Source organism: Paramormyrops kingsleyae, chromosome 3 (assembly GCF_048594095.1).
Source record: "Paramormyrops kingsleyae isolate MSU_618 chromosome 3, PKINGS_0.4, whole genome shotgun sequence".
NCBI lineage: Eukaryota > Metazoa > Chordata > Actinopteri > Osteoglossiformes > Mormyridae > Paramormyrops > Paramormyrops kingsleyae.
In genome coordinates, this window is record NC_132799.1 from 31,621,688 (window position 1) to 31,640,827 (window position 19,140).

The following is a 19,140-nucleotide window of genomic DNA, read 5'->3' on the forward strand; positions in this document are numbered from 1 at the left end:
ATGAGCAGAAATTGGAGAATAGACATCGAGAAAAGGAAAGGGGGAGAGACAGAGATGAAGATAGACAGGAACCACTGCCCTGCATTCTAATAGCATCCATTATTACCTGCATGGAAGCAGAACTGCTCTAATTGGGTGCTGTTTTGTCTTATTGATTGCATAACAGACAGGGAGGGTGTGCCTTTGCCTCACGTCCAAACATATTACCCTCTCCTTCGAAAAGACAGAATGAGCGGTAATCGTTTCTCGCATGTTCATTTACCATCCCGCAGATCTCCTGGGGATTCCAATGCAGAAACCGGTAACGAAGGCTTCTTTCAATTAGCAACGAACGGGCATGTTGATGTTCAAGGCTTTTCCGTTTCGTCTTTTGTTCCGCATTACCAGGCAGGAGTTTTTTTGTTAACCGATTAAAGTTGAGCACTTTCAATAAAATCCATTATTGACTTAAACTGATCACCCCAGAAACTACTTTCTTTTTTCTGTTTGCATCTCTGTGTTTTTGGCTGATGTATTTTTCAAAAAGAGGCCATTAGGGTTTGTATTTTTTCTTCTTTTACACTCTAATTTGAGAACCAAGCAGACAGTTTTATTAAAAGATACTGTAACATACTTCACAGTTCAATACCTTTCAGATAAACTACAGTTACCTAACATACCTGTAAACTTCAGGTCCTTGTTGTACTGCAGCTTTTCCACACCAGTGCTAGCTAAGTATTGACTTAGTATTAGTATTAGTATTGAATAAAGTAGTATTGAATAATAACCCATAATCAACATACACACTTCTCATATTTCATTAACTTCCTTAATTTCTATACCACCTGCTACTCATTGTTGGTTTGCATGATAGGGTGGTACAAGTCCTACTAGCAAATCGCCATCCCAGAGGCATTTGTTGCAGAACTTGTGATGTGTTTTTATGTAGACTGCTCAGAGTTTTAAATAGATTTCGCTGAGATTTTTATGTAGTCTGCTCAGAGTTCTATATAGATTTCTCTAAGATTTTTATGTTGTCTGCTCAGAGTTCTATATACATTTCTCTGAGATTTATATGTAGACTGCTCAGAGTTTTATATAGATTTCTCTGAGATTATTATGCAGTCTGCTCAGAGTTCTATATACTGTAGATTTCTCTAAGATTTTTATGTAGACTACTCCGAGTTTTATATAGATTTCTGTAAGGTTTTTATGTAGACTGCTCAGAGTTTTATATCACTATCTCTGATTTATTTTTATATGGATTTCTCGGAATTTTGATGGAGCGAGTACTTGGTGAGCTACGGCCAGAGGCAAGGTTGGGGGGGAGGGTGGGGGTGGAGGAGGTGGGCACCAGTGAAGGGTGGCTCACTCCGAAAAACATCTCTTGAGCAATTTATGTCATACTGACACACTTTAACACTGGAATGGGCTCACCCCCCGCCATCACAGTCAGCTCTAGTCGCCGCCGTCTTGGCAAGCTCCTCATTTGACGCGGCTTTCGAAAATAATGTTGGCAGCAAAAGGAGACAGGTCAAAATGCGCACTAACAAATAGGAGGCCAGCAGATTGCTTAAATTACAGGTAAATCTTACATATTCCGCAGCTACAAACAAGCAAAGAAATGGACTTTCAGAGTGGCATTTGTTGTAAATGTCAAGCCTTTCACCATGTAGTCAGCCAAGCACACAATGGATCCCTCCTGAATGTCAAGAACTGCAACTCGATTTTGCTTGACGTGTTTTCAGTGGTACGTTCGCTGGGCCGCGTTTATCGCTTCCCTTCCAGAAGCAGAGGCACCTCAGCATAAACCCCAGCAGAGCTGCTGAGCAAACCCAGCATCCACCAGCTGCTCTTGGGCTCTGTGTGCAAATATTTCATTTCTTAGGTTAAAAACCTCCTCAAAATTCATTTCTGGAAGACAATATAGGCTCTGTGACTGTTAAAAATATATATTCTTGAAATGAGCGAGCAAAAAAATAAATAAATATAATATCTAGGCAACCGAGAAACAATTTTGCCATGATGTGCCAGTGCTGCCACAACCAATGACACGTCGCTGACACGTCTGCAGGGCGGAGCTCCATGTGCAGAAACACTGCTTTCTTCTCAGTATTTTTTTACCACGAGGTATAAGGTAATGAGCTACTACTGGCGACAGTCAAATCCATCTCATTCCTTGTGCCAGCACCAAACGCAGGTTCATCCCAACATCCTCAGCATCCGGCTGTTCTGCTGCCATCGCAGAATACATCCACGTGCGTCACCCGCCCCTCTCACTTCTCCAGCCTCGTGGTCTGTGTTTGACACAGGGGCCGCTGAGTTCCCATCAGAACCTGACTCTCAGCTCTCATTTCCCGTCACATTCCCCTTGGACACAGCCGCTTGGGGGCACTGCCCGTACATGAGAGAGAGAGAGAGAGAAGAGAGAGAGAAGAGAAAGAGAGACAGAAAGAGAAGGGGGAGAGAGAGAAGAGAGAAGGAGAAGGAGAGAGCGAAAACAGAGAGAGAGAGAGAGAGAGAATTGCCTTCAAAATCCCAAATGGAAAGAAAATGGCCGCCACGTGTTGGAGGATCAATTTTCCACGCAGGTATTTTGTCTGCATAAAAAGAATTTTAAATACCTGTCTGCAATGTATCATGACTGACCTGACAGTAGAGCTTGATAGATCTGTCTCTGTGTGGGAGAGAGAGTAGGATTGGGCAGGGGGACATGTGGACGGGGGCCTGGAAGTGACAGCAACCTGAGAGGCCTGTCAATGTACCTTCATGCGGGTCCCCTTTGAACGTCTTATTAGTGACTCTGATGGAGGTTCCAGGCTTACAGGTCTATCGCAAGATAGTAAGAATCCCCAGCGTTCAGTCTTCCTGAAGATACTTTATTGTCTTAATTATCTTCCGCATCTTCCTGTAGGCTCCTTCGCTCATTACATCTCCAAACAGGGTAACAGTAATAGGCATCATAATTATTATTATTACTACTTTGTACTGAGACTACATCTAAGAATAGCAGTCATGCTAATGGGATTTTTGTTGTCCCCAAAAATCCTCTCCTGAGGTTGATTAATTAAGAACCGCCTCCCATTCGGTCCTGAGAGCACCACCATTGCCGTGGAACAAATCAGCAGCAGCCACACCGCGGTACAATGACACGGGGGCGTCCCCTCGAACGCCCTCCGCAGTCCCGATGGGTATCTGCCCAAAGCGACGTCTCTGTGTCAGTCTTACGGCAACCACGGTACAGCGGTTCACCCACAGGGATGGCGAGATCAGTGTTTTGAAGGCCAGCGATGGGGCAGATATCCCATGTGGCTGTTTACAGCAGCAATGGACTGGGAACAGTGGAAGGACTAAATAGATGCTGCTAGACAGAGGAACTCTATTGGAACTGGGGAAACAGCCCCGGAAAAAGCAGGACACCCACAGTGACACGGTGATGCAACAATAGGGCTACTAATGATGACACAACTGATTTTTTTTATCCAGAGCTTTTTGAATTTATGTCATTCCGTGCAGCAACCTGCTCCTTGTAACTGACAGGATTAGCCAGCCAAGATAAAGCCACCAGATAAGAGAATCAATCAGACTAGAGAGCGTGGAGGTGACATTGTCTTCATTGTATTCTCACATAGGCTCAATTATGCTTCACTGCTGTTGTCACTAATTACAGATTTCACATATGCAATTACTCCAAGCCCCGAGGTTGCACAGCTCGCACAAGTTCATCCTTGTTAACTGAATACTGAATATTTATTTACGTTTATGTATACATTAAAGCTTTCTGTGCCGGAGGTTTGTAGAAAAATTCATGCTTGAGTCGCTGTACAATGGCAATTTAATTGAGGATGAAATAATTTCATGAAGTTTCCTTAATTTATACCATAGTGGTTCAGTGAGGAGCATCATTCCCTTGAAGCACTGCTTCCTACCTCCAGGTTTGGGGCTTCATAACCCACCTAAGTTCTGTGTGTACGGAGTTTGCATGTGCTGTGTGGGTCTCCTCCCCCAGATATGTAAACCCGCCTCTCTTGATTGCCCACAGCATGTACCAGCCTCTCTCCCAGTACTGTATAAGCAGTTTGGTAGCCCTTTGTCGCTATCTGAATACCCTCCCCATTTTACTTTACACTCAAATAACAGCTCAAAATATCACAAAACATTGCTAAATCCCTCATTTATAAACATCACCTATGTGCCCATCTCACATATAGATTTGGGACATTTAGTTAAATGTTTTAGTTTTCACTTGAAATTTGGGTTATTTATATAACACATGCTACATAAACTGTTGGAAACATGACATAATGGTAAAATAAGAGTCAGGGACATAAATAAGGAAGATTAGACTACGCGTCAACGACAACGGAAAGCCTGTTAGGGTGAAGTGCATGGCAATTAGGCAGTTTGAGAGGTGGCTGCCAGGTCAGATCTCCAGTGACAGCGTGAACCGCAGAACCTGCACCTTGACAGCCGTATAGCTGTCATATGAAGGGGACGCGCTGGCTAAATTTAACTTAAAGCGCTGCTTCACCTTACTGCAAGTGTTAGCACAAGCAGAGCGCCTTATGTAAATAAATCTGTGATAAACGCAGCATCGTACAGTGTCTCTAATCCACATTATGGTAACATTACAGCAACAGCTACTTGAAAATGTGGAAGGTTTATAACTTACATTTTGAAAAAATGTTTTCTGGTATTTTGTCTACAAATAAGGAATATGTATATATAAAAATACAATTTTGCCATTGTTCCACTCTTTCAAATTTTATATAAAAATATATAATATATACAATGCTGGGATTATAGTACTATACTATACTATACTATACTATACTATACTGTTATAGTACTATACTATAGTACTATAACTGGTTGGTTGAGACAAAATCTTGGTCTGGATTTTTACATTCTGGATCTGAACTCTCCACCTCTGAGTAATGCTTAGTGTTCCATTGTATTTATGTTATCTCTGACTGCAAGTGACCTTGTTTGCTGGGGGGTGGGAGGGGAGAGGTGCACACCCCTACTGTCTTGGCCAGCTCGTTCCCTGACACTGGTTCCTCTTGGCAGTACACACACGACAGGAGACTGTCAGCTCCTCGGCCGTACTTACATTACATCTCACTCACCACTTCAGATACGGTGGTATCTGGAAAAAAAAAAAGAAGCCTGCATCGACATGTTCGACGGGGGCATGGGAGGGAAAGTTCCAGAACAGATCCATGGCTGCACCAGGCATCCGTCCAGGCACTCGGTGACAACCTCGGCCCAACTAACTGAGTTTGAAGGTCGAAATCCATCTGCTATCACCACATCAGCTAGCAGTGTCTGGCCAGCAGAGGAGACACCTCCTCTGGTTGCACCTGAAGCTTCAACCCCCTCTTCACCCCCTACTCCAGCTGTTCATGACAGTTCATGACCACCTCTTGTGCAGAGGAGAGAAGCAACACCGATCAAGCGGGCATAATGGAAACAAGTGGACAACATTTCTGACTTATTTGATTGAGTAACTCCAGTTTCCCCTTATCATGATCTCAGTAATAAAGGGTAAAAAATTGTACCTTTGTCTTTTCACTGGGGCTGTAGCCTCAAGGGTCTGAAAATTGTACCCTTAGCATAAGTAATTGTACAGAAATGGACTCTGAGGCAGATTTATGTACCATTGACGGTACATTAATGCTGTTTGTACCTTTGGCATGTACCTTAGCATTAAAAGGGTACAGCCCCATTGACAAAGAAAAGTACACATTTTTAGCTTTTTTTCTGAGAGTGCAGGAAACAGGGAAGACACAGGTATGAGATCAGTCTGGATCAGGAGGGATGCCCCCTAAGAGACTAAATGAGTCTGACTGCTAGTCTGGCCACATGGGTCCACTTAACTTGTATTGAGCCTGTGCAATATAACTCTTTCCTGGATCAATGAAGAGGCACATAAGCTCTCTAACTGCGCATAACCTCAAATTCATAAATCTCACTGATTTGCAGACCACTGACTGCTGGAGTACGCAAATGGATCGAAAGACTAAATAAAGCATTCTTTCGTCATTTATTATTTAAGCAAGAAAGTTAAAGAGGCACCCTGAAAGAACCCCCAGGGCCTTCGCCATTTTGAGACGTGGGCACCATGCACATCATGTTTATTGTGGTCCTTAGGGGAGGGGGAATAAATCCAGAAACTTCTACTTTAAAATTCCTCTAACATCTTCCGCTTGCCGACGTGTTTGCTTCTACTATCGATTCTACATTAATCTTATTCATATAGACTAGCTCATTTTGGTAATGGTAGATAGAAAAGGTATACGTAAATAATAAGAAAAACGCCCTCAGACCGTATTCCTTCTCCAAGGTCTGGCACAAACAACAAATGCATCCAATTAAAAGTATTTACAGCGCCTCTTCAAAAAACGTTTGATTTACTAGTCAAGCATGACATTATAAACAACGCGGTTAAGTTATGCAAGTGATTGCACCCGTTTAGCACAACAAGAAGAGATATGGATAACTGTTCTAAGTTTTCTCTTTTATGTCCGCTGTTTACGTCGGCGACATTAAATTAATAGGTTAAACAAGATCCGTTTAATTTTCATTTAATCTGATTATTCTCGTTGCACGTCAGAAATAGGAGAAGGTGTGTCCGTGACTTGCAATTAAAAAGCATTTCCAAGCATAAACGAGCTTGAAATCTAATTAAACTGCTGAAATGATTTGTCCGGACAAGACGTGCAATTACTAATGCGCTCATTTCAAAAGGTGAAGTGCGGACGCGAGATGGCTGGTTGCCAGGGCACAGTAACATCCCCTAACATGTATGAAAATGACTTTTACCTTGAGAAGTGTAATAGCTGGCTACGAGGCATCGAAAGAGGAATTATCTCGGTAGAGCCTTGGAGGTCTTGGCAAACAGGTAGGATTTGGTCCTTCGATATCCTCTTCGATATCCGGATGGGAAAGCTGGACTCGAGGGAGTTAATTTGCAGGTAGATCTAATACTGTCGATAACACCGAGACCAAGGCGGCTGCGTATATTCTTGGCCACTTCGGTTATCAAATAGTCGCCTCAAGCTCTGAAAGTCAACGAGCAGCCCCCACACTCGTTCTCCACCCCTTCTCCTGCCTAAAAACTCCGACAAGCCTGTTTGCGCGCAACACCTCCGAAATCATTTAGAAACAGGCTCTCATCTTGCGGTCGGCATTGGACAAAGTTCTCGAAAAATGAGAATGAGTACTTTTTTTATATCGCTTCATAGAATCTGAAATGTGCATGTGCAGTCTTGTGTAGTTGTGCACTTGTGCACAAAACGTCCCTTTCCACCCAGCTTCTGCACTTTCTTTTAACCTGCCAGACTTGGAGGAGAATCTGTCACTCCGCAGAATATCCGTGTAACAGAACTAGTGGCGCTCACGTCGCTTTTCCATTTTGAGGACAGTCAAGCGTAACGTTGACCCATTCATTTAGGCTTCTCAAATTCTTATGTAGAAGTGCAAGTGATGGGCTAACTTCTAAAACTTAATTATTGATAATAAAGAATTAGGTTTCCAGAGGTGTTTGAAATGCGACAAATAATTGGGCACATGCTTATTAATTGCCCACACTTATCAGATTGTAGCAATATTGTCTAATGTAATATGTATTATGGAGATATTGCCAAACTCTCAGATGTTTTAGTTTAGAAAGTACACTGCGCGCACACGTGAGAGGAGGGACGCATGTAGCAGAGATTATGCTGAAAATCACTTAAATATATCAAGCTGCCTAACACGGGCGCATGCGCAGGGGATACATTAGCTCAACTAAATTAAGTCTGAGGTGTCTTATCTGTGTTTTGATTCGCGTCTGCTTTTCATTGTACATGCCTTGCATGGTTTAGAGTTCTGCAAATTTATGCTTTAGGGTGTTATAAGTAATTAAAGTCAGCTGCAATACTTCTGTAGCGTTCCAGCCGTCCTCTCGAGGACCTGATCGTGACCCGTTCGGTTACAACTACGATAGTCTTACTGCAATCTCTTCCGCCCCCAAGCAAGCCTGCTTATGATACTTCTGCTTTTTAATTTTGTTTTAATGGGAGGGTTGGGGCGGGTTGTGATGCCCCTCTCCGGGATATTTTTTTGTATATCCAGACAGGAACAATGCGTGGGATATATACACAACACGAGCACATGACATACTATGATTTCTTTTTCCATGTCACGGCTATTAAAGCAACAATATTAGGAAATGACAGAGGCGCAAGAAAGCGCTTAAGTCTACAGTTTTAATACTAAGTATTGGCTGCCCCCTCCCCTAAATACTGTCTTATCACCTGGGCAAACAAGGAAAAAAAACGTTTCAAATAGCGCAGACATAGATTTCAATAATGAACCACTTTCAGCAGTAGAATTATTCACCATCAGCCATCGGAGGCTTATTACACTTGCATTTGTGATACAAAACGCTAACAAAAAAAAATCCAATGATTTCTTTTCTTCCAAGGGTAATTGAACGTACCCACTGGCGACGCGCACAGTTCCCACGGAGAATTCTTTTGTGGTGCAGTTTTCATTTTTTGCATGCAATTTCTCTATAAGAACTGCATCTGTCACACATCGTCTATACTATGACAATGATTCTTCACTTAAAAAACTATATATTTTTATTCATTATAGTCACACGCGGTCATGTCTGCGGTGTAATCAGACTTAGGATGGAAACGTGAATAGAACATACTGTACTGTCATTCATCACGCAGGTGAAAATGTGACTCGCATTACCGAAACAGTTTGAATCGAGGTGCTGTATCTATTGTGGTTTTCGCGGTTGGATTTAATGGCATCGCAGCTCGCCCTATGCGTAGGTAGTGATATAAGCGACAGATCTGATGTAATGTATTGCACCAGTGCGCCCTGTGGAAAAATAACGTGCCATATACCAAAACCAGTAACTGAAATTCTGTCCTCATTTTTGTAGGCAGAAACTAAACCGCACCCTATTTTTTTTGCTCCGCAAAAGACGCGTAATTGTCTAAAGTTCGCGTTCCCTAGCATAGCAATAGTCATAAATGTTTGTCTCCCCTGTAAGATCTAACTCTGCAAAATCGTTCTGGAAGTATAGTTTACGATATCATTGTTCGTTGCGTTGCTGGAACAACATCTCAATTCATCACAGTAGATGTGCAAGGCAATGTGTGTGCAGTATAGGGTAACACCTGTGGAAGGTGTCGGGCTGTCCGCTATTTTTCAGGTCTGCTAAGATCAAGAATCAAGGTCCACTTAAGCTAGGGGCAAAGCGCCAAGACTGAGAAACAGAATCGTGCTGGACGCCGAAGGATCTGTCGCCTCTCCACTGACTACTATCCCAAGGGACACCAACATTTTAATAAATGCTTGTAATTTAGTTGGATTAATTACCTATCAATTACCTAAAGTAATGTTGCATATTGAATTTAAATATCGAGGTAATTTGCTAATTAATGATAGCCTCGGGGCACGTAATTTTGGCACATTACTATAACGGCAAGATCAGTAACTGCAGCGGACCGACACACTGACAATGGTTTTAGTCGTGGGGGCAGACCGATGGTCTCGTATGTCCGGGGGCGCAGAAAATGCGCCATCTAAGGATAACGAGATCGTCAACCAACCTTTTCACTTCTGGAAGTGTTTACGTTTCGTGTGCATTTGCTGGGCGGAAATGTCAATGGCGGAGGCGGCAGCGAAATTAGCGCCACATAACGAATACCTGCATCCAAATCTAATATCTGAAGCAAAGCGTTGGGGGGATATAATGCCCGAAAACCAATATGTGGGCAAGATATACCTTGTCTATCTCAACGTATCGATTTTTAACTTATTGTATAACTGTGAGGGTTCTCGATGTGTACCAGTGTGTGTGGCAATGCATAAAAGCAAATATTCCCGTATTTTAATCCAAAATTGGCTGCGCTCGTTTGCTGGAGCACGTTGTCCCGGGGCCAAACGCTTCATTGATTACAAGTCAAATTAAAACATTTAAATAATTCAGAGCAATGGAGTTAGGATATTTTGCAGGCTACTTTAATAACCACGAATGTTTCCATTGCTTTTTCCATTTCATTGTCCAAGCAATGGAAATATAAGCAAGTTTATGCATCAGTGAAATGTAATCTAAAATCATGAGAACGAGGTTAGGACGCATGAGTTGTCATTTTGTTTTTGTTTTTTTTATTTAAAGTTTAAGTGTATTCCAACGAAACAAAGGCGAACCCATAACATGCCCATGTAATTACAGCGGTCACAGATCTCTTCCTTTTGCGGGTCAGTCGGAGCTATACGCCAGAGTCACAACAAAATATATACGCGTTGGATCTCAAGTCCTACATAAGGCAGTGAATCTGCCTTCCGTTCCATTGATAATTACTTTTATTTCCATTTAAAACGCAGAAAATAGCACCGACTTGGTTGATATGAACAGGAATCCATTTTACTAATTAAATTTTCACGACTGAACTGCTTCAAACACCAGCCACAGAAATACAGATCAAACGGTTTTCATATATGTGGTTATGGATACGACCGCACTCATGCAAGGCTTGCTCTTTTGTTCTTACTGTAACATTCGATAACATCCTATCCATTGTCGCGATATGCAATCTATCCTATACAGAAAATTACTTGTCTATTAGCTTCTCGTTAACATTTGTCATTGTGCGTTATCAATAGACGGTCGCCGATAATCAGATTAGTCGCCGCATCCTTCTCTGCTGCATATTGGAAATCTGAGTTGTTTTTCATGATTTTGTTTCCAGTCGTCCAAACGTGTGCAAGCACTTTAACGCAACACAGAAAGTTCGCAGTGATGAACTTAGGTACTCCTGCGCACACTAACGGATTAAACAGAAACCATGGCAGTCCGTATCATCATGCTTTCCCGGTTTAATTACCTTTCTTTTAAACTTCCGCGGTCCACCCCCTTTCACTCTCTTTCCTCCCGGGGAAGCATGCGGTCTGTTCGTCCGCTTCATCGGGCAGCTGCTCGTCTGAGGACATGTTTATGGAATAAAGGCTGCCGGAGATGGGGACGCCTCTTAGATGGGGAGAGAGAGAGGGAGAGAGGCACACCGACCAGGGAAACGGGGGGAGACTGAACGATACTCACCTAGAATATGGAAAAGCCCCTTTCTCGTTAATGGTTCTATACAATATTCTCATGTTATTGTTACAAGTTGGTGACACACTTAAAATAAAACCACCTGCAAGCCCGTTCTGTGTCATCTATCGCTGCTATAGCCTCTTACAACTTGTAGGCTATGATTTTAAGTAATGTACGTAGGTAAGAAATTTAACTTCATGCATATAGGTATACGTGTTTTTTTATACTAAAGTACTATATTATAATATTCCAGGAACCATATGCAGCAACATATTACAACCTCAATTGCTAAATGTTCATTAAGCGACAGATTTTATATTTGTACATAACGCCCTAGTTTTCAAAAGCTGTCATAGTTGAGTGTTAATGTAGGCCTTGTAAAGTTATCATGCTTATAGCGATGTCGTACAGTCGTATTTGGAGCATGTTAGATTAGTAGTGTTATTTGTCCTTTATAGTAAGTGTGGCTCGTTTAGTACTGTTATGCACCTTTGTTAAATTAAATCTGTAACGCTTTGGGGGCGTCAAACACAGCTTATAAAGGAGATGTATATATTTCAGCCTTTTTTCTTTTCTTTCCCCCTAGGTCCAATGCCCGGATATGTATCTAAAGTGTGGCCCGTTTTGTTTCGTCCCGACGGCATGCAGTGTTTGTTAAAAAGGGCTGATTTCAGGACCATGGACAGCGCACGGGCTACGGCATCTTTGCGCGCGCACATGGGTGCACTTTCTAATCCTTTCCGCTTTAACTTAATGATTTGTCTCTGAAAGAGGTTTAGCTCTTCGACTGCATCTGATGTTCTGTTACGGGGATAAACTGCTAATCTGGATAATCACCCAGAGAACAATGTCTCTTAATGTCCATTGCTATCAGCGCTGACTATAAACAGGAAGTCAATTCACTTCTGGAGAAACAGGTTGAATTAATGATCTCTGGTTATTTTACTGAACATGTTTATAAGAATAACGCAATGTAATATTAGACCTATAACTGGAAAATGTATGGTTTGCCAACATGATTTATTGTTTTTTTTTATTATTTTTTGGTGCTGTTGTGAGGTGTCTAGTTAATGCTATGGTGGGGAAAACGATATACAACTGAAAAAGTAGAAGTCAATGCAAATGGATATAAATGGCAGCTCTTAGTGAGGTGAGCTCTCTGATTGCTATCTGAAGCCGTCCAATCAACCGGTTCAACAGGACGAAGTTTTAATACAACTCCCCTACAAAGTGAGGACAACTGAGTTTTACAACGCACTTCAAGACATAAATATATGATCAATGTCTCGTGCTATAAGTTTGCATCCCAAAACCCTTTTGTTTAATGGCATAATACAAATATCAATTACAATTTTCACACTTGGAATGGCTTGATGTTTGTATGTCAAAATGTTTTCTGGAAATATTTTTACTCCAGAAAAGACATTTGAAATAACAGGAGTTTTAACTGAATTAAAAATACTGGTTTATGTAAGTTCTGCTGACACCTACTGGGGAACGCTCTTAAACAGAAGGCTTACAGTAGTTTACATTTCCACTGACCCCTACCTCATATTACTGTAAAAAACATTCAGGTTTTCTGTGTAAAGATCCAGTCCAATAAAATCCTTTTAGAAAACTAGGAGAAGTCACCAGTATCAATGCAATAAATACATGCACAAGTTAAATATTTAATTAGTAATGATCATTAATTTATCAGGTTGTGGGAGAAAGTGACTGGTCTGTTGCCTCTTAATGTACTAGTGGTGCTACTTAGCACCCAGAAAATGGACCCTCAATAAGCAATGACTGCTGCAGGTGCCTGGGGTGTTTTGGGAAGCGTATGGCAGCTTCAGAACTTTCCAGAACATTTATAAGAATCCAGTTTTTCCACTTGGGCCTTTTTTCAGCTTGATTAAGGTACTCTACCGAGAACTGATCGGGAGGGTGAATTCACACTGCTCTCTATTTAATGTGCCCGCTGAGGCTGTTGATGGAATTCCGTGGTGCCAATTAAACAAAACATTACAAGCATTTACCTTCAACGCCAATGCACAAGCATACGGTGTGCAGGGAGGGGATTAATGAAGGCTGGACAGTCAGAGCAGGCCTCCATTAGAAGGAAGCGTAGGTGGAGATTACATGGATGCTAATTCCACCTTCAGTCACCAGACTCGAAAGACATGGGGCATCCCATAATGCTCCTCTCTGCACATTTCTACGCATGCAAGTATGTATTAATACATAAGGTCAAAGGCAGGCTTTTGAGGATGTGGAAAGACAGCTGGTTTCACTTGCTGCCTGCTTCTTGTGAATAGGTTTGGAGTTGGACTTTATAAGAGGATGATATTGTGCCAGAATGTAAGTTAAGCACTTTGGTAAGGAATGCCATATCACAGGTGTTGGTGCACAATACAGCAATCTCAAATTGCACCCTCTACTTAAGCCAGTCGGGGGGGCGGGGCATTATTGTTTGACGTTTGATGTAGCATTATTGTTTGACGGTCTGTTGCCAATTACAACAAGGGAAGAGTAAGAGCTGTGAAAATAGAAGTATTCTTGACTACTGCTGTCAATTAAAAATGGTGAACTGGTGGACTGTAATGTTACTTTTGGTCTTTGATTAAATGCTGGCATATGTTTCCCAGAATACTGTCTCCTTGGGTATCTGCAGAGCAGCTCAGCTCCTGGCTTGTGTTTTGGAAGGCTTCCTATATGTGAATAAGTGACATAGCATTTATTGATGATATTCCTTTAGATAAATAATGTAAAATTGGTTAGGTGATACTGACGGGCAATGAAATTGGGTGATTTATCTCCATAATGTGGGCAGTTGCTCTTCATTTCATGGAATCTTCGCAGTGTTATCAGAAATTAAGTATATGCAAATGCAGTAATATGTAAATTTAATTTAGTGTGCTCATTTAGTGGTCCGTGGTCGTGAAATCAAGGGGGCTGACTGAAATCAGTAGAAGTGTAAAGTACATCAGAGTGACTAAGAATGTGCGTTGTTATAAATTTGCAATGTCACATTGGATAATGTCTTATCACCTGTTCTCTCTTGACTTCACAACATATAATTCACTTGTGACATCACAAATGATCGTTGCTTATTTCTTCATTATAATGCCACTGTAGTAAATGATCGCTGACACATTGTGACATAAGAGATGATTTACTTATGGTGACATCACAACAGATGTCTGGATGTTGCACAGAAGGCAGACAAACTGTATATTCAAATATGGGACTGAAGTCTGCTGGTGGAAGTCTTTTCGTAAGTGCTTCTCAGCTGGAGAGTGCAAATAGAAGAGGAAAAAAGTTCAACGATCAAATATGCAATCATTAATCAAGCATTATCAAGCATTAGGTTACTCCTTGCAGCCTCTGCTCCTGGTGAAAGAGCATATGGTGCTCTTAACTCAAATGCTGTCTTTAAAATGCTCAGGAATGGTATTCTTGAACAACATAATTAACCTGAGTGGCTCCAATATAACATTTATGTATAATAGTGCATTGCTTTAGGTTACTAGATTTGGTTTGTGTAGTTAGAGATCAATGGATGGGGGGCTGATTCTTTACTGGGTGGGGGGGGGGGGGTGATGGAAAACTATTCATATTTATTAAGCCAATTAAAAGACATGTATTTAGGGGGGCTAAAAACATCTAAGAGGGCTAATGCCCCCCTATATTAGGCCTAACGATGCACCTAATTTTAAACATTAGTTTACCTTGCGTTTGTTTTTATTGTAGATTTGGGGCTTTGCTCTGTTACTGAGCTTTGTAGATTAGCCTTTTTAGACGCCCCTCAGCTCCTTGTTACTTGGACCATGTGATTTTTAGCTTTTCTGTAAATATCCACCATGGTGCCTCAGCCTGGCACTTAGCTAAAATGCTAATGCCGTTACACTGCAGTGTTATTGCAGTTTCTTTGCCACTGCCTGGTGTAACTAAGAATGTTTATCAATTCCATGGTGTAAAAAATGGAATTAACAGGCAATCGCTGATGCACTAGCTGAAAGCTGATTATTGATTTCGTGAGACAGTGTGCAGAGTTAAGGGGGGGGGGGGCAGCAGGACTGCCCCATGAAGCTGTAGGTAATGCATTGACAGGTGTTACAAACAAGCCGATTTTAAGGCCAAGTCCATCTGGGGCCAGTTTATTTGGCCCTGAGCGAAGTGACTAGCAGTGGGGTCTCACTGTGAAATGGAGCCACAATGGATCTTGCCATTATATAGTATGAGCTAGTAAGACAATAGCAGCATTTAGCGCATCCATAATTATATCTTGTACCACAAATTCTGTGTTGCAGGATGCTTGAAGTGGACAGGGGTAATTTTAACTGGGTAATTGTTTATTGACTACTGGTGGGTTCTGATGGACTAGAAGATCGCATGTGACAATCCTTCTGAGGACGTGCAATAGAGATTCTACTGTCACAACATGTACTTCTGCCTAAGATACTTTAATAATAAAAATAGAAAAGAGAGCTATAACGTTTTACAGAAGATACCTCCCCCTCAAACTTTCTACAAATGATTCAAGTTGCCCAGTGTTTGACAAGCTATATGGGTCTTTGCAGAAGAGGCGAGGCCTGACGTTACGGTAATCTGAAAATTTGCCTTTTACTGCTGTTTGACTGCAATGGATGAGAAGTGGCAAGAAGGGAGTGCGTTTAATGAAATATTAATTTGTGCTCTATCTGGGACCTGAAGTTGGTCGCAGATTGTAAGTAGGGCCAGCCTCTCTGACTTAGAGTTAAATCTTCTGTATATGTAGAAGGACCGTGCTATTCGATGCCTTGCTATTGACTAAGAAATCAGATAAGTCAGTGGCTTCTAAATTTCCCTGGGACAGAATGCTTCGACCTGCAGATGAGGACAGCATTTAAGAAATACCTCAAGTGTGTCTGAATGTAACTATCTCCCTAGAGCAGATGGAAATTGAGGGAAATTTCCATAGCAAGTTTTGAGGCATAAATTCCTACTGCCACCAGAGGTGAGTAGAAATGGTCTGACATTTCATAATGACGGAGCTCTACCACCTGTCCCTGGCCTGCTCTTTGACCAGTGTATCTGATTTGTTTTTTTTTTACTTTACTTTAAGTTGCACCTCGAGCTGTATGAATTCCAGTTATGCTGCATATTTAAGCACATTTTAGTCAACAGGGAGGTGGAGAGATCTTCCATTGGATCTGAAGCGCTTAGTCATAAGGGGGCTAACAGGAAATAGATCTTGTGCCGCAGCATCTGGCACCAGTAAAGTAAATTTGAATCCTTTTATTGAATTCAGCATATATGTAATAAACCTGAGGAAAAAGGTTCTTATTTGGGGGAAGAATTTAAAATGTTTTTTATCCATCCATTTTTTATACTTGCTTGTGATCTGCAGGGTTGTGGGGAGCTGCAGCCTTCTGCAGAAGCTATGGGTTCAAGGCGGGGAGTAAACCAGGCCGGGGTGCCAACCCATCGCAGGGCACGCACACCTCCAACAACTACGCAAACCTATGCCCTTGTTCCATGATTACTTTGCATGTGTTCAATCAATCAATCAATCAAGCACTTTATTTGTTCAGACCAGAGAACCTGGAGGAAACCCCATGACCACACAAGGAAAACATGTAAACTCTGCATGGGTAGAGGGCGGAGACTCGAACCCAGGTCCCAGGGGGGGGTGAGGTACCAACGCTAACCACTGTACCGTTGTGCCCCTCCATTGCAGATATTTTACCTTAATTCCAGCACCATGACGAAGCTCGACACGCTTTATGCCCTTGTTCTGTGATTATTGGAAACTGACACTTGCTTTATTCTTGCTCCTCTTCCCTGAGCTGTGGGCTCTGCTCCCCTCTAGGCATCTTCAGCAAAAGCACGTGTGGAGATGTAACTGGCCGTAGGCTTCGTGTGGATGTTGGGGGATGTTGGGGCATGTCCCTCCCAATTCGTCCCCTCCCCAAATGCATATAAGACTTTGTGTCGGGGGGGTATGTCTCACCCACCCCCCCCCCCCAAGTCTTCCTAGCCTGCACACATGAGGCTGGTAACAGGTTAAAGGATCCACGCTGGTAGTCGGCCGTAATGGGGGCTGACAGTCAATGACACGCTAAGCCCGGATTCTTGGCTCGCGGTCCTCCAGGGAACCGGACTGAAGCGGGGATGCAAGCAAAAGCTCAGCGGACGCCTAAATGCCATTCGGTGCATGTGAACTCAAGGGCTTTTTTCATTTATGCCCATTACGGTGTGTGTGTGTGTGTGTGTGGTCCAGGTATATGTTACATTGTGGTGACGAAATATCCCCGCAGTGTGATAAAACCTGTTATTTTGACATCGTGGGGACAATTTTTTCAGTCCCCACAAGGGGAAAAACATTGAAAAACTAAAAATGCCCAAAGTCTTGTATTTTGTTTGGTTACTTATGGTTAAGGTTAGGGTTGGGTAGGGGTTAAGGTTGTCATGTTGGGATTAGAGTGTTCCCAATAGAAATGAAGGGAAAGTCCCCACAAAGATATGAATACAAACGTGTGTTTGTGTGTGTGTGTGTGTGTGTGTGTATAATTGTTGTATACTGTCTATGGGGTAATAAAGCAGACATATTCTGTATGTGACAAATGAAACAAAGACCTTTGTTTCAATGTTTCTCAAGGGGTAGAATAAATTCACTGATGTACTGGCCTGTATTTCAGGTGTTTTATTGTAGCACTATACATGCTAGGGGGATGTTAATTGCTTCTGTGAGGCAAAACCGCTTTCAGTTGGCTGATGCCCATTGGTGGCTTGGCTGGAGTGGCTTGGAGTGCAGCCAATCCTGTCCCTCTATTACCCAGGGAAGCCAATGAGGACCCTCTCGGCTCCTCTGAGGCCCGGCCACACACGGGCTGTTTCCCGCCTTTCACCGTGCCTCATTTCCTCATGAATAAAGCAGATATTTCTTGCATCTTTGGAATATATGGGCGCATGTAACGATGCGACGAGAGGTCCACTCGCAACTGTGTTAATCAGCCGCATCTACACAACACTGCAGGAACCAATTGGCCTTGACTGTCCGTCATCAACAGAATAGAACAATGTTCTGGCAAATACAAGAACTACCTTCTCTTGCTATTCTATTGCAATGAGTTATAATGTATTCATGCATGCCTTGTTGCCTTTTGTTAAACTGTTTTCTTTTGCTTTCCTAGTATTGTGGTAGGATGCTGATACCCACCTCATTCTCAGATATGCCACTGATGATGTGAGGACTTGCTCCTCTGATGGCCCAATCCATGCGGATATCAGAGCCTCAGGTGTTCATTTGTCTGTCTGGCCACCAAAAGCAGTGTGTTTGTAGGTTTCTAGACCGTGAGCCCTAAATAGGTCCCATATTTACTAAACTAAGGCTCTTTTTTTTGCTGCTCCACAGTCTCTGCCATTTCAGCACCATAATTTACTCTCGGACATGCTGGAGAATTGCTTTTTTGAAATTTGACATTGGTTTGGTCAGTAGAGACATCTAAGCACAGTCTTTCATCAAGGATGGTGCACTTTCCGTCCTGTGTTCCAACTGGTGCATTATACAACTCATTATCAAGACTCGACGTATATTTTCTTGTTTCCTAACCTGTATCTAGCCTAAATTTTGAACCCATCCATTAATCCCCTCGTGAAATTCCGAAAGATTTAGAATTTTGATATTTAAATGCTTCAGAGGGACACACTTCTGTCATGTGCTTGAATACAATAAGGATGGATACCCTACACATGCATGTAAATATATTCATTAAAGAAACATCTACCTTTTTCATTGCCTGTCCCTTTTAATTGGCCATTTTGTTTGCGATTAAGGGTTTCTGATGCAGGTGGGTACTTGTGCTCACTTTCCATTTTTGTTCTTTGTGCCTAAATTACCTTATTAGCAATTCCTTAGGTTGTGTGGCAGTTTATTGCATCTTAATTGAAACGAATTAACCTAAGTGATTGCACTAGAAGGGTGGACAGTGTTGTCCAAGTAATAAAGAGATGAAGCAGAAATCTGTGGCTAATAATAGTCATAGAATAATAATAAGACCATATTTTTGAATTTTAAATTTCTTTTAAAATTT

At 42.0% G+C, this 19,140-nt stretch overlaps 1 protein-coding gene across 3 annotated transcripts in view; it reads right to left on the reverse strand.

Moving 5' to 3' along the window:
• Positions 1 to 11,050, reverse strand: part of LOC111843396 (muscarinic acetylcholine receptor M2-like) — a 57,770-nt gene extending 46,720 nt beyond the window's left edge. Inside the window, exons 1-2 of one of the 3 annotated variants that reach the window (XM_072710155.1) lie at positions 6,805 to 7,255; positions 5,093 to 5,128 (exon numbers count right to left, since the gene is read on the reverse strand). The gene's annotated coding sequence lies outside the window, so the exon portion shown is untranslated. Of the gene's footprint in view, positions 1 to 5,092; positions 5,129 to 6,804; positions 7,256 to 10,874 lie in introns of those variants that run through there. The other 2 variants (XM_023810950.2, XM_023810952.2) reach the window with 2 other exon arrangements.
• Between the last annotated feature and the right edge of the window lie 8,090 nt (positions 11,051 to 19,140).